Source organism: Rhinolophus sinicus, linkage group LG01 (assembly GCF_036562045.2).
Source record: "Rhinolophus sinicus isolate RSC01 linkage group LG01, ASM3656204v1, whole genome shotgun sequence".
Classification (NCBI taxonomy): Eukaryota; Metazoa; Chordata; class Mammalia; order Chiroptera; family Rhinolophidae; genus Rhinolophus; species Rhinolophus sinicus.
In genome coordinates, this window is record NC_133751.1 from 173946006 (window position 1) to 173972366 (window position 26361).

The following is a 26361-nucleotide window of genomic DNA, read 5'->3' on the forward strand; positions in this document are numbered from 1 at the left end:
TATGGGTTTCAGGAGGGACATGGATTTAAATTTTAAACTGGTTTCTGTCAGTGTGACAAATGAACACCAGGAAATTGTAGGACAATGGTGGAATGCTGAAATGCATGCCAAAAGTAGTGGGCCAATTTTCAAGTGGAATCAACAAAAATAGCCTTAAACTATCTCCAGGATACACCATTACTATCATTCTATGTCCAAGGCATAAATAAACTGCATTATTGAAGCCTTCAACCCAGTATTATATTCAGAGGTAACATAATTATTTGCTTAGAGAAATTAAACCAGTAGAATTAAAAATAAAACCCTGTTAATAAAGCAATGATTCTTAGCATCAGATTTTTTTGAAGTCTAAATAAGAAAGATAATGACATGCAAAATTTTCTTCCAGTGTATTTTTTCTGAAATCATTTCGTTAGATTGTGGCTGTACTCCTTCAGTAGTTATAGACAATGGTGATATTCCAAAATGTGCTATCTTATTCAAAAAATTTAAATAAGTTTCAGCTAGAAAGAACTAGAAGAGATTATAGCATTTTGATGAAGTGCATTTTAATAGATCTAGGGACTCCTAACAAAAATAATTGAAGCAGTGACTGGTGTGTTATCAGATGGAGCACAGTGAGGCCTGCCTCAGGCTTTAGATTCTATACTTAAAAGTCAAAACTAGAACATTTCTGGCTTTCAAACTCTGCCAATTCCCTACAGTTTTCCTTTGTATCATTATGAAGCAGGTTAGCTGTTTTCTGTAATTGAATCAACTTAAAAGTAGTAGAATGCTGATATTTAAAGATAAGTATCTTTAAGATGCTATTGAAATTATTTCATATGGAATTTTTAAAAAAGATTCATTTTATAACATTTCTAAATTAAATGCTTGTCAGAGTTATCATCCCACAATTGTGAAGGAGGGAAACTTAAATGCAAATATCTTTTCATAAATGTGTTTTAAATACTAATATAATTAAAAATGTATTCAATAGTTACATTCATCTGAGTATTAAGTGTTTTGTGAACACAGATTCTAATTGTTTTAAGGACACCCCCCCATGTCATTTTATTCTAAAATATCGAGGTCTAGTCATTTTTATGAAATGTTCATCTTATGGTAGATTTGCATCCATTTAAAAATATTGAAATTAATAGTTTAATTTCATAACATGAGCATGATATCTATTTTATTTTACAGATAATAAGGGAAAAATATATTAGATATGGAGGAATGTGTGTTTGCTTTTATTAGCTCTTTTTAGTCATTAAGGTAATGAATATAGTAAATAAGAGTTCAGTTATGATGGCACAATTTAATACTTTACTGAAAATGCAGGGGTGTTTATTTCCTGCTATACAAATGGATTTCTCATCTGAATTCTATCTAAAATGCAAAGTATACTTAATATACTAAATGATTAAAGATTTACTAAGTGACTTAAGCCCTATATTCATCATAGATTTGAACAGTAGTAAATACTGTTTAATTAATATATAGCAGAGTATAATGAGATTCAAATTGCTAACAGATTCATTACTATGTTGATGTCACTGATATTTCTGAACATACCAAAATAAAACTAATAAACAATGAAGTAGGCCTGGAGAACTAATTTTAGCAACTTAGTACATCTCTAACCAGTTCAAATCTGTATTGATATAGGATTCCTAGTGTCTAGTGACTGGGCTTTGTGGCCTCACGCACTTGAAGAATGAGGACAGAAACCCAGAGAGGTAAACTGAAGCAGTTTATAGTTTTATTGCAGAAGAGGATAGTTTATTAAAGCAAAAAGTTACAACTCCTGAGCAGGAGTGGGTACCCGAAGCTGGGATACCCACCAGCTAAAGCAAAAGACTTCTGTTTTTATACTTTTTCGTGTATATCTAAAGAGAAAAGCTGATGTCTACTAGTACAGTTTTATTAAATTCTAGCCTTGGAGGCTTCTGAGAAGGCTTTTTGAAACAAACCAGCTGTCCTGTGCTAATGATGTTTCCTAGGACCAAGTCCTTAAAGATATGACTGTCCTTGTCCATTGTACCCGGGAATTCCTGACTCCCTGGAGTCATGCTGACTAACCTGCCTCAATCCCACCTCTGAAAAAAGATGATGACCGGTCTGGCTATTTCAGGCTGAGGAGGGGCATAGAGAGAGACTGGCAGCTAGGGCTTGTCCAGCAGTTTAAGTGTCCCGGTAGATGAACAAGTCAGGTGAGGATGTTGTTGTGTTGTAGGCCATTATAACCAACCATTAGGTAGTTTGTAAATTGAGATGTATTATAGGCAACAGCATGATATAATCCCGAGGTGGTGGAGCTGTAATTTAAGCTGATATTGGCTGAAAGAGGAAAACATTGGTTAGAACAACTGGTGAATTTGACATATTTTTCTTCCAGGGTCACAGCTGTTACTTTTAAGGAAAATATGTTCCTGTCTATGTTCCTGTCTTGTAGGGAACTGATGGGGCCTAATTATAGATGTCAGAGTAAGAAATGGGCTTATTAATAAAATAACCATCTTTAGAACAAGCTACTTTTATTTAGTTCCTTCAAAACTGTGTTTCCATAACTTAATATATTTCTTGAAAACATACTTTTCACAAACCTTCTATGACTTTTCCAGTCCCTTAGCTAGAAATAGATAAACTCAGACCTATCCAATATTGGTATTTTAGTATTTCATTATTTTGAAATACCTAGATAGTTAATAACTTTTACCATTTAACACAATTTAGTAAAACCAAAATCTTAAGTTACCACATATGCCATTTTCTATAAAAGAGCTCCAATCAGTGAGAGTGTCTAATCTGGGTTGTCTAGGGGTATTTCTTGTAAATCTGCTCTGGCAGCATAGGTCTGTATTAAGACTTGGTGGTAGTTATGAGTTAATTCTGCCTCGTCTTAGGGAGGAATGTGGCCCGGTTGAAGGTGAAGGCAGGTATCTGTAAGCCAGTGACTATTATTCGCATTTAAAATCCTTTGAAAGTGATATGGAGTGAAAATGGTTAAGTCTTGTCCCATTGTGAACTTGGTGGCTTTGGGAACTACTAGGAGAGTAGCCACAGCTGTGGCCCGGAGGCAAGCTGGCCAGCCCGTGCTACAAGGTCTAGTTCCTTACTTAGATAACCCATTGGTTGTTGTGAAGGTCCTCTGGATTGTGTTAGGACTCCTGAAGCCATTCCTTTTCTCTGTTACATATAAATGGAGAATAATAGTTCCCATCTCCGTTATAATGTCCTTTCCCGATAGTGGGGTATGGCTTTCTGGCATGATTAAGAAAGATTGGGAAAACATTAGGTTACCCCATATGCAGCCTAAGGGCTGAGAGAAATATTTAGTAATTGGCTTGCCCATTACTCTGCGGACAGTAACATGTCGATTGGAGAGGGTCCTTGGGTTGGAGAGGACGGAGAAGGTGGCTCCGGTATGTAGAAGGAAATCGATACATTTTCCTTACACTTCTAGGGTTATCTGGAGCTCGGGAGTCCCGATGGTTAGATAGGATGAAGGAGCTACTGTTGGAAGCCCTGAGCCCCTTTAGTCTCCAGTGGGAGTCTGGCTGGACGAGGCTGGCTTCGGGGGTGGAGGCCTCTGAGGACAGTCTGACTTCCAGAGATCCCCTTTACAGGTGGGACTGGGCCACAGAGATCTCCAGGTTGGCTCCAGTCACTGTGGGCATTCCCTTCACCAGTGACTGGACTGCCCACAACGGTGGCAGTTGGACTTCCTCTGGGTAGCCTGTTGGGTTGTAGCCTATAAGACAGCCACCAATACTTATGTCTTCTTTCTTATTTTTCTCTCCTTGTCCTGGGTTTCCTCTTCGTCCCTATTGTAAAAGACAGTGTTGGCTACTTCGAATAATTAGTTCAAGGTGCCTTTGGGGCCAATAGCCAATTTTTGTAATTTTCTGCAGATATCTGGGGCAGCCTGAGTTATAAATTTGTCTTTTAGAAGAATTTCGCCTTCGAGGGTGTCTGGCCTTACAGGAGTGTATTTAATGAAGGCTTCCCTGAGCCTTCCTAAAAAGGCTGAAGGATTTTCTTCTGAATTCTGGCTAACAGTAGCTAGCTTTGAATAATTGATGGGTTTGGTCCTAGTTCTCCTCAGTCCCTCTAAAATGCATGCCAGAAAGTGTTTTCTCTCCCCATTTCACGTGGCTGTATTGGGATCTCATTGTGGAGAGAGAAGGGCAGGAGCCGGCTCAGGAGGAAGGGCAGGGCATAGAGTCTTGGGATGGTCCTCTGACTGGGTATCTACTGAGGGGGCCTCCTCTGGAGAGGACGACCCTTTTGGAGGTTCCTTTGAATGGGTCTCCTTTAGAGAAGGGGGACAAGAAAGCACAGCCGAAAGAGCTGGATTAACCTTACACTTTTGGCAGAGGTCTGAGTTGTCCCTTAGAGCAAAAAAGCCTGAACATATGAAACTTCTGACCATTTTCCTTCCCATCTGTAAAACAGATCTAGCTATAGTATGGCAGTGAATACTTCCCTACAAAGGCCAAGTCTCCCCATCTTCTAATGTGTATTGAGGCCAAACCTCAGAACAAAAGAAGACCAGGTACTGCTTCTTCAGAGTCCGAGGGTCAAATTTATCCCAGTGTTTCAAGATGCAATTCAGGGGGGTGAAGATGAGTGAGGGCTGATTGCTATATGGAAGGGAGGGAGAAAAGAAAGGCATCCCTTTGTAACTCGTCTCCCAATCAACCTGTCTGGGGTGTCCCCTAGACCCTGACCCAGGGAGAGCGCATGATCGGTTCTGAGTCGTGTGAGGAGACATGTCACACCAGGATTAGTCGTGCTTACCTGGGCTGCCCGGCCCGTGTCCCTGCTGGGTGCCTACCCAAATCCATGGATGTCCCCACCTAGATGTCTGGCCCTAGCCCATAGGCTGATAAAGGCAGTGGCTGATAATGAGGTGTTTTAAAGTAGAGGAGTATATGGCCCAACTCTGTGCAGCTCAAACATTGATGGTGTGACTAGTGTAATGGAGCCCTTCCAAATAGAGATAGTTAAGGAGAGAGTATATGCTCAAAGTAAGTGTGTAAAGAAGTTACCTTGCTTGGACAAAAGGGTGGAGGGAGGCCATGTTGTTCAATATGTGATGGGGGACAGAAAGAGACATTGGAAGCCCCAATAGGCTTCAGACAAGGCAGGTTTCCTTAAGGAAAAGTGACTCTGGAATATGTTGGTTCTCCCCAAGGACTTTGCCTGATGGTTGGCAAAAACAAAGGTGTAAAAGGAAAGTGGCAAAAAATTTGGGACCCCAGATGTGGCATCGCAGATAGACTTGGGCTGTTAGACAGTTATTGGAAAATTGGCAATGGGTAGGAAGGTTACAAAAACAACAGAGATATTGAGTGTGAATGTCAGGACATCTCCATTTGTGTTTTAACACTTGGAGATCCCAATAGGATGATATGAGAGGGTATGCCAGATGCCAGTAAATTTTATCCTGAATAACAAGGGATGTCTTCCTGTAGAGACAGAGGTCCATGTTCTTACCTTAAGGTGTCTTGAGGCTGGTGGAGAGTGTTGAGGAGATTTCACAGGGAAGAGACCCTGGACCAGCATTTCAAAAGCTGAGGAGAGACGGTGACACAATGAAAGGAATGGTATACATGGAGGAGACGTTCAACTGGCACCCTTACGGGCAGTCGGGCTAGGAAGAGACCAATGGACCTTCAGGACTCACTACAGAATAGCTCCGGCCAGAGCCCCTCAGTTGTCTGCAAAAGCCCACAATCCTGGCCACACACCAGTATTCATCTTCCTTACAGAAAGGAAAAATGGCTGCAGAGGAATAGGAGAAAGTAGCAGAGTGGGGGAGGGAGAGCCTCCAAAGAGCACCCTAAGGGCAGTCGGGCTGGGGGAACACCCAGGGAGCCTTCAGGACCTACTGCAGAGTAGCTGCAGCGAGAGCCCTTCAATTGCTTCCAAGATTCATTCACCCCAACCTGCCGCTGTCTTCAGGCTTCCCTACTCACAAGACAGAAAGCAAGGGAAAAGGCAGTTGGACTAAGGCCAACATTCCTCCAGCTCAGCGCCAGAGGGGATTGACCAGAGCCCTTCTATAAAGCCTGTCCTCCATGGCTTGAGATTGGCAGCTGCGCTATTCACTTGTAAGTGGCTGATGGAGGCCCAATTTTGTTGAGAGAGAGTCATTAAAATGGGAGCCTGAAGCCAGGCAAGTGGTAGCAGAAGCAGTGTACTTACCTCTCCATCAATCCCGAGTGAGCCCCCAATAAATGATGTAGGATTTCTAGTGTCTGGTGGCTGGAGTTTGTGGCCTCATACACTCGAAGAATGAAGACATAGACCCAGAGAGGTAAACTGAAGCAGATGAGGATAGTTTATTAAAGTAAAGAGTTACAACAGCTCCCGAGCCGGAGGGGGTACCCAAAGCTGGGATGCCCACCAACTAAAGCAAAAGACGTCTGTTTTTATACTTCTTCATGTATATCTAAGGAGAAAAGCTGATGTCTGCTGGTACAGTTTTATCAAATTCTCAGCCCTGAGGACCCACTGCAGGCTTTTGAGAAGGCTTTTTGAAACAAACCAGCTGTCCTATGCTGATGATGTTTCCCAGGGCTACAGCCTTGAAGATATGACTGTTCTTGTCCATTGTACCAGGGAATCCCTGACTGCCTGGTGTCACGCTGACTAACTTGCCTCAGTATGACCCATAAGTCAACCTGATCTTTGGTGTGCTTGAGGGAATATAATCCCTTAATAATTATCATCATAGTTATAGAATATGTTTATGTATTCCTAAAACAGCATAAGGTCTACAAAATATGCCACTGATCAATTTCATAGGGAACTACTGAGGTCCCTTTACTTGTGAGGAAATTATTTTCCATCTCTTTAATTTTATGTCACTGAATGACATATAAAAATATTGTAAATAATATAGAGCTATATTACTTAATTCAATCTGATACCTGTTGGTAGGCAATTCTTCATGGTATTTCTATGCATCTCACACTCTTTTCAAGGACATTGGTACAGCAGACCATTTATGAAATTAGTGCAAGCATCTCCCCCTAAATCAGAGAGTAGATTTATTTACATTCCAGAATAGCAATCTCTCCCTTCTCCTCATAGATTTGCTTACAGTACAGAGTAATAGAGATAAATGGTGGAAGTTTAGCTACAAGCACCTTATAACACTGGGGGTTTCCTTTATTTGGGAGGGAGGGAGGGAGGGAGGGAGGGAGGGAGGGAGGGAGGGAGAAAGGGAGAGAGAGAGATTCTCTTAATGGCTTCAAATTGAAAGTTGCATATTATTTATGCCTACTGTGTTTCCCTGAAAATAAGACCAAGCCAGACCATCAGCTCTAATGCGTCTTTTGGAGAAAAAAGTAATATAAGACCCGGTCTTGTTTTACTATAAGACCTGGTCTTATATAATATAGTATTGTCCATATACTATATTTACCATATATATCTATATCTATATCTATATCTATATATCTATCATATACCCATATTTTGTAATATACTTCTTTTATAATATAGACTGGGTCTCATATTAATTTTTGCTCCAAAAGATGCATTAGAGCTGATGGTCCGGCTAGGTCTTATTTTTGGGGAAACAGGGTATGACCCATATACAAAATTTAATCACCTGGCCCCATCTAAGTGCTTGAGGTCTGAGAACTTACATGATTTTAAGTGAGCACTGAGTCTCTTCCGCAGTAGTATAGACCCTGAGGTTCCTAAGCCCCAGGTTCCTCAGCTGTGACACAGATTCACCTGGGCCCACTCTGCTCATGCTGCCAGCATGCAAGCCTCAAGCTTTACTACTACTTAGAGCTCACTTGACAATACCTTGTCTTTTAATAGATCATTTTAGTGTGCTTACACTCACTCTGATGACTGACATATTTGAATTCTTCTCTTTTTAAATTTAAAGTTTGCTATGTTTTTCTTTGTTCAAATGAATTTTGTCTTTTCTCAACATCTATTGGTTGAATGCATTTTCCTTTTAAAGTATTCATTTCTCTAGTGGTTTGATGCTCTAGATTATATTTCTGAATCATTTATGACCATTAAACTTTAAGCAAATACACATAGGGATTTTCTTTTTAACAATAGTGGTTACCAGAGGGTAAGGGGGAAAGGGAGGTGGTAGATGAGGGTAAAAGGGATCAAGTATATGGTGATGGAAAAAGAACTGACTCTGGGTGGTGAACACACAATGTGATATATAGGTAATGTATTACAGAATTGTACACGTGACACCTATGTAACTTTACTAACAATTGTCACCTCAATAAACTTTAATTAAAAAAGTATAAATTATTCAATATCTGTTACCCAGCTAACTTAACAAAAAAATTTAGCATTTTAACATTAAAGTTTATCAAATTTCTTAATTTAAAATAAAAAGCTTTTTGGTTTCATTGATTTTTCTCTATATCTATTTTGTTTTAAACTTTATTCAGTCCCACTATATTTTTTATTATTTTCTCTATTCTTGTTTCTTTAAATATTTTACTTATTTATTTTTTAATTTGTATTAAATTACTTGGGGTGACATTGGTTAGTAAAATTACATACGTTTCAAGTGACATTTCTATAATACATCATCTGTATATTGCATTCTACTCATTTTGAGTTTATTTTATTCTTTTCTAGCTTCTTACAGTAAAAGATAAGGTAATAGATTTGAGATCTTCTTTTATAATGTAGGCGTTTAATGTTATAGGTTTCATCCGTTTCATATTTTGTTCTTTTCATGAGATTAATCAGCTTGTTTGCATTTTTTTCTTTAAAATAAATTATTTGCTATCATGCTTAAATTATTAAAGGTATTGCTTACATTCACTTTCTCTAAATGTCTGGAGTTAATATATCAATGTCTCCCATATTTTCAGCTTTTCTTACTTATATTTGCATATTGAAAATAGGAAAATTTTAACTTTGAGATTTATTTTTTTTTGAGATTTATTTTTTAAAATAGTGTTTTTTAACAATTAACAGTTATTTAGAAAATAGTAGTTTTACTAATTTATAACTCACCACTGCTGTAGTTTTTCTTTGCATGCTACTAAATTTCTTCCTCTAAATTAAGTTTATAGTCTCATAACCTTTTTCCTAAGGTATCTACAGATAGTCCTGAAAACATTTTTCACCACACAGTGAAATTGTAATTGCCCTATATATTAATTAAAATTATTTTATCCATTTTAGATGTTTCATTCTTGATTTTTTATATCCAAAATTGATTGATTTTGTCTTTTTTGCACTTCCTTGAAACATACATATAAATGTAAATTTGTGATAAGGCACAGAAGTAAATGATAGATATTCTCCATTGGAATATATTTTGAATTATGATTGGATGGCATCTAACTTTCTCTTGGTTGAAAATACTTAAAATCTTTGAAATGTTTAAAATATTACCTGTGAGTTTTCTTTTACCTGAAAACAAACTTAAAATTTCCATTCATTTATGAGTTATTTCACTTGAACCTGTATAATCTTTAATGAATTGAGAATGATAACATAAGAGTAATTTTGAGATTGTTAGGGTAGATGGGTTAGTATTTTGTTTCTGTTTTAACCATCTAGCAAATAGCATACTTAGCCTTTGTCTGATTTATAAGAAAACTTACAACAATTTAGTGTCAAATGACAAAAACAAAAAACAAACAAAAAAATCTCCTCTGAGCCATATAGAAATAATGCTCTGTTGTAAAAATAATAATTTTTCATCTAGTCATTAGTCTGCCTTTTTAATCTTATTTTACCAGAATATTAACATCTTCTTCACTTGACTCATACATTATTTGAATTTCTCCTGTAATTTATGTGTTAAAGCATTTTCTCCATATTAAATAAAACTGTCTTATATATTTTACATGTTGGTTCTATGATTTTGGTCTTAATGCTTAGCCAGTATTGGGACAGTACTATGTATATAAGTTTTAAATGCATATTTATATGTAGTTCATTAGAGGGATAGAACTATCTCTAATCAAAGAATTAACAGCAATTATTTTTATAATTAGTGTTAAAATATTTAAATTCTTATTTTTTTATTAGTTTCAGGTGTACAAAACAATGTAATAGACATTTATCATTTATGTCCCTCACAAAGTGACAACCCCCCTCCCCCAATCTACTACCCCTCTGACATTGCATACAGCTGTTACATTTCCACTGTCTCTATTCCTAATGCTATACTCCACTTCTTGTGTGTGTATATATATGTGTGTGTGTGTGTATATATATATATATATATATATATATATATATATATATATATATGTGTGTCTGTATATATATATATATATATATATATATATATATATATATACACATGTATATAATTGTAGTTGACATTTATTATTGTTCAGCTTCAACTTCAGGTGTACGGTGCAGTGATCAGGCATTTACACCATCCCGGAAGTGTTCTCCCTAATAAGACAAGTATCCGTTGGATACCCTACAAAATCTTTACATTATTGGTTACATTCCCCAAATTGACTTCCGTATCCCTATGGCAATCTTGTGGTTACCGACTGTGCTTTCTAATCGCCTCACCTTCCCCCTTACCCCCACTCCCCCCTCCCATCTAGCAACCCTTAGGTTTTCCCCTATGTCTCTGAGACTGTTTCTGATTAGTTCATTCATTTATTCTTTTCTTTAGATTCCACATATACGTGAGATCACACGGTATTTGTTTTTCTCTGTCTGACTTTTTTCACTTAGCGTAATGTTCTCTAAGTCCATCCATATTGTTGCAAATGGTAAGATTTCATTCTTATTTATGGCTGCGTAATACTCCATTGTGTAAATGTACCACACTTTCTTAATCCAGTAGTCTACTGATGGGCATTTTGGTTGTTTCCATGTCTTGGTTATTGCGTACAGTGCTGCAATAAACACAGGGCTGCATACATTTTTTTGAATTAGAGTTTTGGATTTCTCTGGATAGATACCTAGGAATGGAATTTCTGGACCATTTTCAGATTTTTGAGATACCTCCATACTGTTTTCCATAGTGACTGCACCAATCTACAATCTCACCAATAGTGCACGATGGTTCCCTTTTCTCCACATCCTCGTCAGCACTTGTTGTTTGTTGACTTATTGATGATGGCCATTTTGACAGGGGTGAGGTGGTATATCATTGTGGTTTTTATTTGATTTCTCTAATGATTAGTGAGGTTGAGCATTTTTTCATATGTCTGCCATCTGTATGTCCTCTTTAGAAAAATGTCCCTTCATGTCCTCTGCCCATTTTTTAATTGGGTGGTTAGCTTTTTTGGAGTTGAGTTGAGTGAGTATTTTATAAATTTCGGATATTAACCCCTTATCGGATATATCATTGACAAATATCTTCTCCCATTCAGTAGGATCCCTTTTTGTTTTACTGATGGTTTCTTTTGCTATGAAAAAACTTTTTAGTTTGATGTAGTCTCACATGTTTATTTTTCTCTCATCACTTGCCCAAGGGGATCTATCAGTTAAAATCTGAATCCAGGTAATGTCTGTAAACTTTCTTACTATATTTTCTTCTAGGAGTTCTATGGTTTCAGATCTTACATTTAAGTTTTTAATACATTTTGAATTTATTCTTGTATATGGTTTAAGGAGGGGGTCCAACTTCATTTTTTTCATGTATCTGTCCAGGTTTCCCAGCACCATTTATTGAATAGACTGTCTTTATCCCACCATAAATTCTTGCTTCCCTTGTCGTAGATTAAATGACTATATAGACATGGATTTATTTATGGGCGCTCTATTCTGTCCCATTGATCTATGTGTCTGTTTTTATGCCAGTACCATGCTGTTTTGATTACTGTAGGCTTGTAGTATAATTTGATGTCAGGTATCATGATACCTTCCACTTTGTTCTTATTTCTCAACATTGTCGAGGCTATCCAGGGTCTTTTATGGTTCCATATATGTTTTTACAATTGTATGTTCTATTTCTTGAAAAATGTCCTTAGTAGTTTGATAGGAATTGCATTGAATCTGTATATTGCCTCAGATAGTATGGACATTTTAAAGATATAAATTATTTCTCTCCATGAGCATAGTATGTTTTTCTATTTGTGTCTTTTTTAATTTCTCTCTTCCGTGTCTTATAATTTTCTGAGTACAGAACTTTTACTTCTTTGGTTAAATTTATTCCTAGGTATTTTATAGTCTTTGAAGCAATTGTAAAGGGGACTGTTTTCTTAATTTATCCTTCTGATATTTTATTACAGTGGTACATAGTTTTTGAACTTCTCCATTGACGAACATTTCGGTTTATGAATGCTGTAAGTTTTATGGCTCCATGGGATCATTAGATACTAAAATTCATGCTAAATTTGCAGTTTTGGAGGTTGACTTTAAAGGTCTGGGACGGATTAATCCATTTGGCATTACTTTCTATGGGGAAACCATGCCTCGGTTTTCGAACATTTCAGAACTCCAATGGTCTTCTGTAATGAATTATGTTCGAAAACCGAGGTACCACTGTATTGGTATATACAAATACAACTGATTTCTGAATATTAATTTTGTATCCTGCTACTTTACTAAATTCATTTATCAGTTCTAATAGTTTTTTGGTGGAGTCTTTAGGGTACTCTACATACAATATCATGTCATCGGCATATAATGACAATTTTACTTCCTGCTTACCAATTTGGATATCTTTTATTTCTCTTTCTTGTCTGATTGCTGTGGCTAGAACTTCCAGAACTGTGTTGAATAGAAGTGGAGAAAGTGGACAGCCTTCCCTTGTTCCTGATCTTAAGCGGAATGGTTTTAGCTTTTCCCCATTGCGTATGATGTTAACACTGGGTTTATCATATATGGCCTTTATTATGTTGAGCTATGGTCCCTCTATTCCCACTTTCTTAAGAGTTTTTATCATAAATGGCTGCTGGATTTTTCAAATGTTTTTCTGAATCTAATCGATATGATCATATGATTTTTATTTTTCATTTTGTTAATGTGGTGTATCACATTAATTGATTTGCAGATGTTGAACCATCCTTGCATACCAGGAATGAATCCCCCTTGATCATGGTGTATAATGTTTTTAATGTATTGCTGAATTCTGTTCACTAATATTTTGTTGAGGATTTTTGCATCTTTGTGCATTAGGGATATCAGCCTATAGTTTTCATTTTTGTAATGTCTTTGTCTGATTTTGGGATCAGAATGATAGTGGCCTCGTGAAAAGTGTTTGGGAGCCTTCCCTACTTCTGGAGATTTTGGAATAATGTTTGAGGAGAATAGGTGATAATTCTTTTTTGAATGTTTTGTAAAATTCACCTGTAAAGCCATCTGGTCCAGGACTTTTGTTATTTGGGAGCTTGTTGTATACTGATTCAATATCCCTGGTGCTAATCAGTCTATTCAGGTTGTCCATTTCTTCTGGAATTAGAGTTGGAAGGTTGTATGTTTCTAGAAAATTGTCCATTTCTTCCAGATTGTCTAATTTGTTGGCATATAGTTGCCCATAGTACTTTCTTAATTTTTTTTGTATTTCTGTTGTGTCTGTTTTCACTTCTCTTTCATTTCTGATTTTATTAATATGGGTCCTCTCTCTTTTTTTTTTGATGAGTCTGGCTAAAGGTTTGTCAATTTTGTTTATCTTCTCTGAAAACCAGCTCTTGGATTCATTGATCTTTTGCATTGTTTTTTTGGTCCTTATTTCATTTATTTCTGCTCTTTATTATCTCCTTCCTTGTGCTCCCTCTGGTCTTATTTTGTTGTTCTTTTTCCAGATCCCTTAAGTGTAAGCATAAACTTGATTTGTGTTTTTTCTTGTTTCTTTAGGTAGACCTGCATTGCTATGGATTTCCCTCTTAGGACTGCTTTCGCTACATGTGATAGATTTCATTTTCATTTGTCTCGAGACACCTTTTGATACCTTCCTTGATCTCATTGTTGACCCATTCATTATTTAGTAACACGCTATTCACCCTACATGTATTTGTGTGTCTTCCTTTTTTTTTTTTTTTTTTTTTCCCTGCAGTTGATTTCTAATTTCATAGCACTCTGGTCAGAGAAGACAACTGGTATGATTTTGACTTTCTAAAATTTATCAAAACTTGTTTTGTGGCCTAACGTGGTCTATCTTGGAAAATGTTCCATGCGCACTTGTGAAGAACGTGTATTCTGCAGCTTTGGGGTGAAATGCTCTGAAAATATCAGTTACATCCAACTGGTCCAATGTGTCATTTAAGGCTGTTGTTTCCATATTTATTTTCCATCTGGAAGACCTGTCCCTTGTTGTCAGAGGTGTGTTGAAGTCACGTACTATGATAGTGTTACTATTGATCACTGTCTTTATGTCAGTCAATATCTGTTTTATATATTTAGGTTTTCCTATGTTGGGTGCATAGATGTTTACTAGGGTTATGTATGTCCTTTTGTTGGATCGATCCCTTTATTATTATGTAGCACCCATCTTTGTCTTTCAATATATTCTTCATTTTAAGGTCTGTTTTTTCAGACATAAGTATTGCTACTGCAATTGTTTTCTCATTTCCATTTGCATGAAATATCTCACCCAAACCCTTCACTTTCAACCTGTGTGTGTCTTTTGATCTGAGGTGAGTCTGTTGTATACAGCATATGCAAGTGTCTTGCTTTCTTATCCACTCAGCCACCCAATGTGTTTTGATTGGAACATTTAATCCATTTACATTTAAAGTGATTATTGATAGGTACATAGTTATTGCTATGTTTTTTTATTTGTAGTTAAATTCTTTTCATCTTTCTTCTGCTTACAGAAGTCCTTTTAATATTCCCTGCATTGCTGGCTTGGTGGTAATGAATTCTTTTAGCTTATTCTTTTCTGGGAAGCTCTTTATCTCTCCTTCAATTTTAAATGATAGCCTTGCTGGATAAAACAATCTAGGTTGTAGGCCTTTGTTTTTCATCACTTTGAGTACCTCCTGCCTTTCCTTCCTGGCCTGCAATGTTTCTGTTGAAAAGTCATTTGATAGTCTTATAGGATTTCTATTGTATGTAACCTATCTTTCTCTTGCTGTTTTTAGGATTCTCTCTTTGTCTTTAACCTTTGCCATTTTAACTATAATGTGTCTTGGTGTGGACCTGTTTGGGTTTATTCTGGTTGGAACTCTCTGCACTTCCTGGGCTTGTATGTCGGTTTCCTTCACCAGGTTAGGGGAGTTTTCGGACATTATTACTTCAAATATTTTCCATCTGGAAGCCCTTGCTCCCTCTCTTCACCTTCTGGTATTCTTGTGATGTACATGTTGTTGTGCTTGATGTTATCCCAGAGGTCTCTTAAACCATCTTCATTGTTTTTCATTCTTTTTTCTTTCTGTTGTTCTGTTTGGGTGATCTCTGCTAACTTGTTTTCTAAGTCGCTGATTCGATCCTCTGCCTCATCTAACCTGCTGGTACTTCCTTCAAGTGTGTTCTTTATTCCAGTTATTGTATTCTTTAGTTCTAACTAGTTGTTCATTATGATTTCTCTATCCTTCTTTATGTTGTCACTAAGCTCCTTAAACATTCTTATCATCAGTGTTCTGAACTCTGTCTCTGATAGGTTGGTTACCTCTATTTCTTTGGGTTCCAATTCTGAAAGTTTCTTCTGTTCTTTTATTTGGAACATGTTTCTTTGTTTCCTCATCTGTCCAACTCTCTGTGTTTGCTTTGATAGATTAGGTTGATCTCCTAGGGTTCTTGGTTTTTGCTGGGTTATCTTATGTAGTATGTGTCCTTTATATTTGACTTGTACCACTTCCCTGTTCTCCTGTGCGTGGGCTCCAAAGGTGACCCTGGGATTATGTAGATTGTCCTGTTAAAGTTGAGCTTTAATTGCTTTTGGGCATGAGTAGTTGGGATTGACTCCTAGGCTGACTAATTGTGAGACCTGCCCACAGTGGATGAGCTGCTGCGTGAGGGTTGACCTCTCAAATGAGGCTTGGCCCCTATGGGCTCTTGTGCCTATAGAGAATTCCTTCTGGGTGTGTCACTTTAGGTCAAACCCAGTAGTACTCTGGTTTGGTCTGGAGTTGGTCTCTGGGTGTGCTGAATCTTGTGTCTCTTGGGCTGGGCCCTGGTGTAGGGCAATTTCAGAACAAAGCACATCACCAAGTACATCAACAAAGAAAAAAAACAAACACACTCACATGTGTAAACAACCCATAACCCACACTCAACACAGGCAAAAATATTAAAAATACAAAAACAAAACAAAGCAAAAAAGTAGTGCCAGTCTTGGCTTAAGCCCACCAAGTAATCTCCAGGTTGTCCTGTGCTATACCAAAGAGTCCTCTGCATCTTGTGCAGGCAGAGTTGGCCACCTGGTGCCCAGAGTGACCCTGGCACTGCAGGTCTAGATGGGTGGGGCTATGGGGTTTGGATGATAGTTTTTACAAAGTCAGTGCAGTTTCTGCTGTTGCCTGCACACATGGACACTGAGAATACCATGGCCAGCTTGTGCCCAGGTCTCCTGAGTCTTAGGACACTTCTTCCATGGGTGTGTGTGTGTGTGTGTGTGTGTGTGTGTGTGTATGTGTATGTGTGTGTGTGTGTGTGTAGGATGCAAGATTTATGAGGTGCTGAAAGCCCAGAGCTGCCTCTGCCACCTGCTGCTGACCTCTGTAAATTCTTATTTTTAAAACCCTCTATTCAATATTCCTGAGAATATACTAATTTTGGAAATTGCTAATTTCAGAATAATATTTATAAGGTTTCCATATATATGTATATTAAAAAAGAAATCCAGAGTTTCAATTTTTAATTTTTATTTTAGAGCTACATAATCAAGAAGTTTTCTCTTTTTATTTAAAAAAAAAATCTTAGTCTTTGAACTAAATATAGTTTCATGGTTGGAAAAGTTGTGTTTTTTTTTTTGTCAATCTCAGGCAACTGCTTCTAAGCAGGCAATTTGTCATTTGAGAAGTAAATGGTGCATGACCCAGGTGTGAAGTGAACTGATGGAAAATTATGAATCAAGTTAGCAAGAAAGAGAACTCCAAGGTTGGCTTAACATATCAGGGAGAGCTATGCTCTCAGGAATCATGGGTAGAATTATGGAACAGTTCATGTAAAACATTAATGAAAACAATCCCAAGAAATGACATGAAGTTGTTATGCCTGTTTAAGGCTAATAGAATTAAGGGAAAATATTGAAGAAAAAAAATTTAAAAACTTAAAAGGGTAGAATTGATAACAAAGAAAGTGAATTATTTAGTCAGTTTTATTCAAAACATATTGCCTGACCACTAATTGCAAAGCAATGTGTTATATCCTGAAGATAAAAACAATAAATAAAATTAGATCTATATTATAAATTTAAGAGTCAAGACTACATTCTTTTTTCTTGAGTATATACATGCTGGTCCCATTGTAACCAATTCTCAATTTATAGCCACAATAGAGAAAATTGAGATGGTCTAATTAGGGCTAACTGGGGAGTGTCTTAAATACATGCACAATATCCAGAATTCACCAATCAAGAAATTAAGATATGAGGTATTGTACAGTGTTGGTTGCTTGCTTTAACAACATTGTTTTTATTGGAAAACGTGTTATTTGAAACATATCATCTAATAAGTAAGAGTGTAAAGAGTAAAACCAAAGTCTTTTGAGGACAGAATAAAACCATCTGTCATCCTACCTACCAGTGACTGCCTTTTTTTTTTTAAACATTTTTATGTGTATTTGTTCAGAGGTATTCTCTTCATATAATACACATTTAGATATGCTGCTTAGTTTTACTACTGTGAATTCTTTTAACTTTCTCACACCCTCACTTTTTAAATTCAATTACTGGACTCTGTCTTATGTATGTGTCTACTAAATATCTTGATCATTATTGCTGCCCTATTACTCAGGTAAGCCTCTTTCATCTCTGGCCTTTGCTGCTTAGTCCCAGAACCCTGCTCCTGTATTTACTCTTGTCCCACTTGAATCCATTCTTCTCTCTGCTACCCTGTTTCAAACTAGGAAAATAAGATTATCTCTTGCCCCAGACTAAAAGCAATCCAGACAAGCTTTTTATAGTGACCCAACATTTAGACATATGGTAGATATGCTTGAAATGGTCTCCATGCAACATGACAACATTTACTGACCTGATTCCTTTTTATTCTGTGCATTTCATCTTGATTTTAATTTTTCATGGCATTCCTAATCTCTCAGACTAGGTTGCACTCTGTAATTTTCTTAAATAATTAGTACACTTGATATAGGTTATTTTAGGCTCTTCGTTTTCACTAACTTCTTAATTACATGGTAGTGTATTGTATCTTTATTGTTCACTGATACATATATTCATTCGGTAAATGTTGACTGAATTAATCTGATTAATACTCTGTGTAATCTGATTATCATAAATTTTAGATATGCTTCTATGTTAACACGTGTCTATATTTTTAAATAATAATACCATATTCCATTGAATTATTTTACTGTAATTTATTAAGCAGTTTCTTTTTGAAGATAATGATTACCTTGGTACAATTCTAAACAAAGTTGTAATGAACAATGTATACATTTGCCCTATTTATTAATTTATTTGCTTAAGCATATGTATTAGAGGTAGACTTGGTGGGTAAAGTATGTATAGTTTTTATTTTTATACACACTCATAAAATATGTTGCCAAAATGAGCTCAAGGCTAGCAATAAATATACCAGTTTACTTTCATATTAGCAGTTTGTAAAGGGCAATGGCTATAAGAAAATGGCATCTGCAGGCTATTATAAGTCTTATGTTATGCTGCTCTTTTACTTTATTCTGAAATATTTTGTACATATTCTTAGTTTCATACTGAGTTTAAAATTTAACCCTTTGTTCAATAAACATATAAGGCTACTTGTTTATAATGATGACAGGAAGAAGAAGGAGGAGGAGGGGAAGGAGAATGACAATAATAAGTACCAACAGTAGTATTAGAAGTAGAAGGAACAGGAGCAGGAGGTACAGAAATAGCACTAGTAATACAAAAATCCTTCTGAATTTAAACAAAGTCATCGGTAGTTACTGCAAGCTCTTGGCAATCAGTGGTACTCTACTGCAATAGGAACTCTCTTAAACATTTATAAACAAGTCCTGTCGTAGCATTAAGAATTATTGAGCACTAAAATGGGTTGTGGAACATTTACTGAATGAAAAGCAGCCAAAGAATAAGCAAATTATTTTCTAAGAAAAGCATATGCAAAAGACAATGGACAGAAAAATCTTTTTAGTGTCTCTACCAACCTTTCAACACTATTTTCACTTAAATATTGGAATGTATTGTATTGCACTCCAAAAATATATATTAATAATTATCGCTATTGTAGTGACCACAATTTTCTCTTTAAGATTATGACCTTTCTTTATTTTTCTTCAGTATGACTAAAATACTATAATCACTGAATAAATAATAGTAATAATGCTTTACAAATGGAAACTGCTTTTCAGGTTAAGAATGTATTACTAGATTATTTCAATTTTACTTCTCTTGCATGGCCAATGTTTCTCTTTGCAATAGTTGCATGACATTTAGAAGTATAAATCATTGCAACAAAGTAAAATAGCAGTTTGTTCAATTTTAATTTTGTAGAGAAATCAAACAATTTAAGAATGCAAATAAAGGATCTGTGCAAAAAGAAAAATATATGTATAATGTATAATTCTGTAATCTATTGTGGCTTCTCTTTAGTATATAGTGAACCAATTTAAAACGCACAATAGTGGTTGCAAATCTATTAAACAGAATCGAGGTTAATTTATAGAATTAAAAAAAAAAATCAGTGAGACCTATTTGTGAAACATAGAGTCCTGAATAATTCAGATATGACTTAGTAGAATTTCTGTTTGAGAATGCTTACACATCCTTTATTGCAACAGAACTTTTAAGACTGCAGTCAATTATTTTATTCAGCATTTTCCACTTCTATAAAATATGTTTAGCATTTATACACCCTGTTAAATATAGAATAAAAATCAATAAACACAAGGCGTTATCATATTATTTTACACATTTTAAAAATTTTGAAGTTCTCTGATAAGCAAGTGCTAGGTTTATTTCATTTTAATTCTTGTTATAGGTGCTTTATACCATGATATTGACTTTGGTTGTGAGCAGTGCTCCTAGTAGAATTGATTTATGATACACTCTGTTGCTATCCAGACAGTTTCCAGCAAAGTGACAAAGAAGTTCTGCTTCCATACCCATCTAATCAATGGAAAGCAAAGCGAGACCAGACAAAACAAAACCCTTTATACAAGGTGACTAGATAGTAAATGTCATGTTGTGTGTGCTATGTGTGAAAATAAATAGTGGACACATATACCTTGCTAATTGGCATTGTTATGTGTTCCCAAAAGACCAATTTATACCTGGTACAGAGACTATAAAAACCGTTGTTGCATTAAATGGTTTGTTAAAAAAGTAAATAAATGTCCATACATTTTATGTGACAGTTAATATCTCTGCTTATAATCTGTTTTATTTATGAGGATATAGATATTCCAAAATTTAATGAAGAAATAGTAATTGATTAAATGAGAGAAAATAAATACTCTGGCATGAAAATGACTAACATAATAATATAACATATTAGTGTTATATAATGACTTATATAACATTATTTTGCCAAATTGAAAATTAATGCTCTTGAGGCTCTTTAGTTTGATGGGCAATTCATGAGCCTTATAATATATTTCAGATTAAATAAATCCATTATTTCTGAATCTATTTTTTTATTCTGTCTTAAAATTACATTCATATACATCTGATTGCATTTGTTCTGAAATATAATTAAAAAAAATACAATGCATGGAAGATAATGCCAGAAACAAAATTACATATTACTTTATATTCTTAAACAGTAAATATTGTAGTGCACTGTGGTTAGAACATAAAACCTTTGGGGTAGGGGCAAATAGATAACAAGCAGTGAGGAAAGATGGGTGGTCTTGTATAACAGGTCTTGTATGCCATAATGACCCCTAAGGAAGATTAATTTAAAAGAAAATGTGATATATTTGTGTTTTGTTTTAAAAATACATTTGAGGACAGTGTGGAGAGGAAAAGGAGTGAAAAGAAGATGGATAGAGAGAAGACTATTATTGTGGTGCAAAGGTAGTAGAAATGTCTCTGGATGGGTAGCAAAACAGAGAATGAAGAAGAAGGCATAGATTTGTGGGCATTTGAACAGAATTTTAAAAACTTGGTTAATGATAGAACATGGAGGTAAAATAAGAGAATGAGCTGGGGTGTTTCTAAGATTTCTAGCCAAGTATATAAGTAGATTAACATGTCATTGATTAGGATATGGAATGAAACAGGAAGAATATCTGGGAGATGGGTAAAGAGTAAAATGCATTTAATTTTAAGTTTCTGGATTTCTGAAAGAATGCAAGTTGTTACTAGAAATACCATATAAACCCTCACCATGGAACCATTCCTGATAGGACACAAACTGGTATCATCATGGCAGAGTGATTACCTTAGAACTCACAGGGATAAACTTGTTTTGGGTATAGATTTGCCTTCTTTGCATACAGCAATTCTGATAGTACTATTACTCATAGATTTATAAATACTGTATTCATTACCACATAACATTGTCCACCAGGGAACTGATGGCAAAGGAAGTATGACAGCATACTTTCTGTATGGCGTTCACTGGTATTATTATGTGTTTCATCAATCAGATGAAAGAACAGTGTAATGGAACAACAGTGTAATGATTTTCAAAATGCTCACTTAGGGTAACAGGTGGCCTAAATGAACCTCATGCAGGGTAATAGGTGGCCTAAATGAACCTCATGCGTTGGGAATCTTGGCCCTAATGATGAGGTATTCCTCTATAATTAGCAACCAATATACAAAGGGTGCCAAAAAAATGTATACATATTTTAAGAAAGGAAAAAAAAAAACTATTAGAATTGTAATACTCAATATATACTGGTAACAAAAGATGAATACAAGTCATGTGTATATATTTTTTGGCACCCCCAGTATGATGCAGTCTCCTCTATAGCCAGAAACGTAAATCCCCAAACCAATGGTAAAGATAGGAGTGTTTTTCTTCTCATCATTATTATTATTAGGATCTATTTGAAGAATGTTTGTCCTAGTTTCCATGAACTTGAACTAGTGCTTGTAGGTTATTTTGTGCAAGGAAGCCTTCTTCCACCGGGGAACCCAAAAATGGTTCCAATGAATTGGAAACTTAAAGATGCCCTTATAGTTTGACATTCCTCATTCAGATTAAATAATAAATCAATAGGGAACCTCGTGTTGATTGATCCCGCTCACTAAGGAAAATTGTGTTGCTGATACCTAGCAGGGGACAGGAAGACTATTTAGTAATCAGAAGGAATTTAATTCACTGTGATTCTTCCTACAACTGTCTTTCCTAAGCTGCTCAATATAAAACTGCTGTTTCTAGTTAGAAAATGGTCAGTAGTAACTCAATTTCAGCAGGAATACTAACACTGAGGTATATTATCAGGTTAAGAAACCAATTTATCTCTGATATAGTAAAGGATAAGGGAGATATGGCATGATTAGTATCTATCATTATTTAGACAGATAGAGTTGTCTATTTTTACCCATAAATAATTTATAACCAGCCATATATATATCAGATATATATTTTACATTACGTGTGTATTTTTTCTTCACGTTCTTACTATCTTACCTAAAGAACAACAGTGGAAACAAACTAATAGCACCATGATGATACATTTACTAGCAGATTGTTATATTTTGTGTATATCCTGAGATGGAGACACAAGCTTCTACCTGAATGAAGGACAAGAGTGAAAAGCTGAGGGGCGAAGTGGTGGACCTTACCAGATCTTTTACTTGTGGCTCTATATCTACGTTCCATCTTTCTCCTGCCCTCTGCACTGGGAAGCTGAACTTGTTGGCTTCCAGTTTTATTTGGCCAATGCAGAATACTGGCAGGAAACCAAGGGGAGGAATTATACTGATTTAAATATATTAACTCCATTCCCCCCGCCTTGGGAGGCATTTGGTCTGTGTGTGTCTCTCAGATGGATGTAACTACTTCTTTTATACAGCTTTCTCTATCCATGACTCTCTCTCTCTGCAGGTTGTGCTAGCCACTTCCTCCTCATGCTCCTTCATACTGGGGATAGTCAGAGTTCTTCCACTGTCAGGTGAGTAAAACCTCCTCTGCTGTGACTTGTGGTGGATGCCTACATTGTTCCTTGTGATTCGAACCATCCTCACACCTGTGACTATTCCCATTTTCAAGAATACACAACCAAATTTCCTAATTTGAGTGTGCCATACCTTTCCTTTTAGGACCATGAAGCTAATACTTTGTTTAATAGCTTCTAAGAATAGTCACACAGGAAACCATGAAAGATTGTTTCAGGAAAGATGAGAAACTTTTGAGGTTACCAGTGAAGGCAAATATCATAAATCTTCAGCATATTTATTGAGCGGCAACTACTGTGAGCAAGAATGATTGACCAAAGCCAAAATGCAAGTAGACGCTGGGAAAGTTGCTTTGAATTAATCTGAGATATCAAAGACTACAAATCTTATTGATCACTAGTGAGATACAACTTGTAAAATTAAGTAGAATTTGGGACCAGGAAGAACTCAAAAAAATACAAAGGGCTCTAGTTTTAAGTCCTTTGTTAAAGCAAGAACAAAAACAAGTTTTTACAAGAACTATATAAATTTTTAAAAATTACCTAATATTGTTAGAGAAACTGATACAAAGTTCATTAAGCAGTGGAGCCTTGAAATATTAACACAAAGCACACACACACACACACACACACACACACACACACAACACCCCACTCGAAGACAGACAGGCAAAGACAGATGATGGCAGAAAACAGAACAATTAGTATACGAAGTGATAAAATGTATAAAAATATTTTTTAAATCTAAATGACTTCAGTAAAAATAAACAATAGTTTGGTTAAACAATAGTCTATTAAAAGTACTATATCAGGTTGGCATCATACTTCTCCAGAGCAGTATTTCAGAAAGCAGTTATGGAACATTAGCACAGAGTTAAGGGAAATACATAAGAACCAAGCATATTATAGAATATTATATATAGCCAAGCTTTTAAAGAAACAAAAAGACAAATCTTTGAGTTTAGAAAACTGGAATGTGAGTTTAGAAATCTAGAAGACTACAGACAGACATTCTAGAGAACTAATTTCAGCCAAATATTAAGGATTGGGGAAATTAAAAGTCTGAACATATTTAACATTGAACATATTTAACTGCTGTAAAATTAAGAGTGAAACAAAGGAGGATGTATGTGCTTCAATATCATAAGATGTAATTTGTGAAAATAAGAAATGTTAACAAAAATGGGAGGAAAAGAATGAGAGAAGGTAGAAAGTGGGTTGCTCTCCCTAGTTTTCTCATATGTAACATCTAGGAGTTAAGAGTTAACAAATCAAATAGTAGAAGTTATTTTAAAAATACAAATGTAATGCTTCTCATAATGAAAATGTCATAATATTGAAGATACAGTATTATAGCATACAAATAATCACTATAATAAAACACTGAAGATCTTGATAAACATAGGGATTAAGAAGGATCTTTGCCTTATTCTCTAGGATTGTGAATTCAGTGGTTTCTTACAGAGAATGCAAAAGCAATAGTCTTCTGGGGACCTTTAAAATGCATTAGTTATTATTTTCTTTCAATAAAAGAATCAAGAATCAACAAAAATAAATAAATAAAAATACAAATGTAAGATTATAAATGATAATATTGATGGGAGTGATAGATTAGGATGAAGATATTATAAATGGCATAAATATAGATATCAGAATAAATAGGTGAACTTTCTCCTAAAAATGAGAACTACTATAAAAATATAAAGAAACTAAATACACACAGAAAATGGTTATACCATAAAATATTATCATAGGACTAAGATCAAACATATCTATCATAACAAAAAGGCAGATAGGTTTAATTCTCTAATAAGGAAGAAAGGGTTGCCTGTAAAAGGCATACCTAAAAACATAGTGATCTGAAGGATTAAAAAATAAAAGGATAAACAAATATATACCAGGCAAATGCAAACATATTCATGTTAATACATACATTCACTCATTCAGTAAGGCTTTTAAAAAAAAAAAAAAGAATAAAGGAAAACATGGAAAACAACCAAAATGTTTGCAACAGGAAATTAGTTGGAAAAATAACAGTGTCCACATAGCAAAATTCTATAATGAAAAAGAATCATTTCTAAGTAATGATACAGAGAGGGAAAAAAAAGTTGTTATAAAGTGTATATGCTTGCCTAATGTAAGAAATGGGAGTAAATAAGAACAATGTATACTTGCAAGTTGCTTCTATTTTCATAAAATATAGAAAAAGGTATAGATAAAATTTAAAAAAAAAAAAGGTAATATGTAGGTCATGGGAGGATATGGTAGATGAACAGAGCCATGGGGAGAGATGTACCTATAGAAATATTTTTGTTATAAAGTTTTGAACTATGTAAAAATATTTAATTAAATTACAGACAAATACCATTTCAGGGGCATTTTACACAATACCTGAGAGTGTTCCTCAAAACTGTCAACATCATCACAAACAAGAAAAATCTGTGAAACTGTCACAGCCAAGGGGAGCCTAGGGAGACATGAGGACTAAAGATAATGTGGCATCCTGGTTGGGATCTCAGAACAGAAAAAAGATTAGGTAAAAACTAAGTAAATTTAAATAAAGCATGGACATTATTTAATAACAATGTATTAATAATGGTTAATTAATTGTAACAAATATGTCATATTCATGGAAGATTTCAATAATAGGGAAACTGCCTGTGAGGTATATAGGAACTCTCTGTACCATCTTCATAAAAATTTTTGTCGATTAAAAAAATATGTTTTAAGAATAAAGTCTATAAAAAATTAACTTATATTAAAAATATCTGACTAGCCCATTTTACAAAAGCATTGGTGTTAAGGATTGATCTGTTCACCCCTCCTCCAATTTATATTCTTAAGACTTAATCCCCAATGTGACTGTATTTGGAGATAAGGCTTTTAAAGAGGTAATTAAAGTTAACTGAGATCATATGGGTAGGCTGGAATCCAATAGGACTGGTGTCCTTATAAGAAGAGAAATTCACCTTCAAGAATGAGTTTTGCTCAACTCTAGGCTAAAACGTAATAATTTCTCTCACTTAATCAAGGAGTTTTCCGTGTTGGTGCTCTATGGTAAATTGTTTTCCAAACTTTACCTTCATTTGAATATACCTTGTGAGAAACTGCTTATTCTTATGGAGGCCAGTAGCATCTACCTAAGTAAATACACACTTAAGAATTAGTGCTGCTACCTTGGAAAAAATAAAAGAGAAAGAGAGAGACATCAGGGCTGCTTCTGCAGAGACAGTCCCTGTGAGGACACAGCAAGGT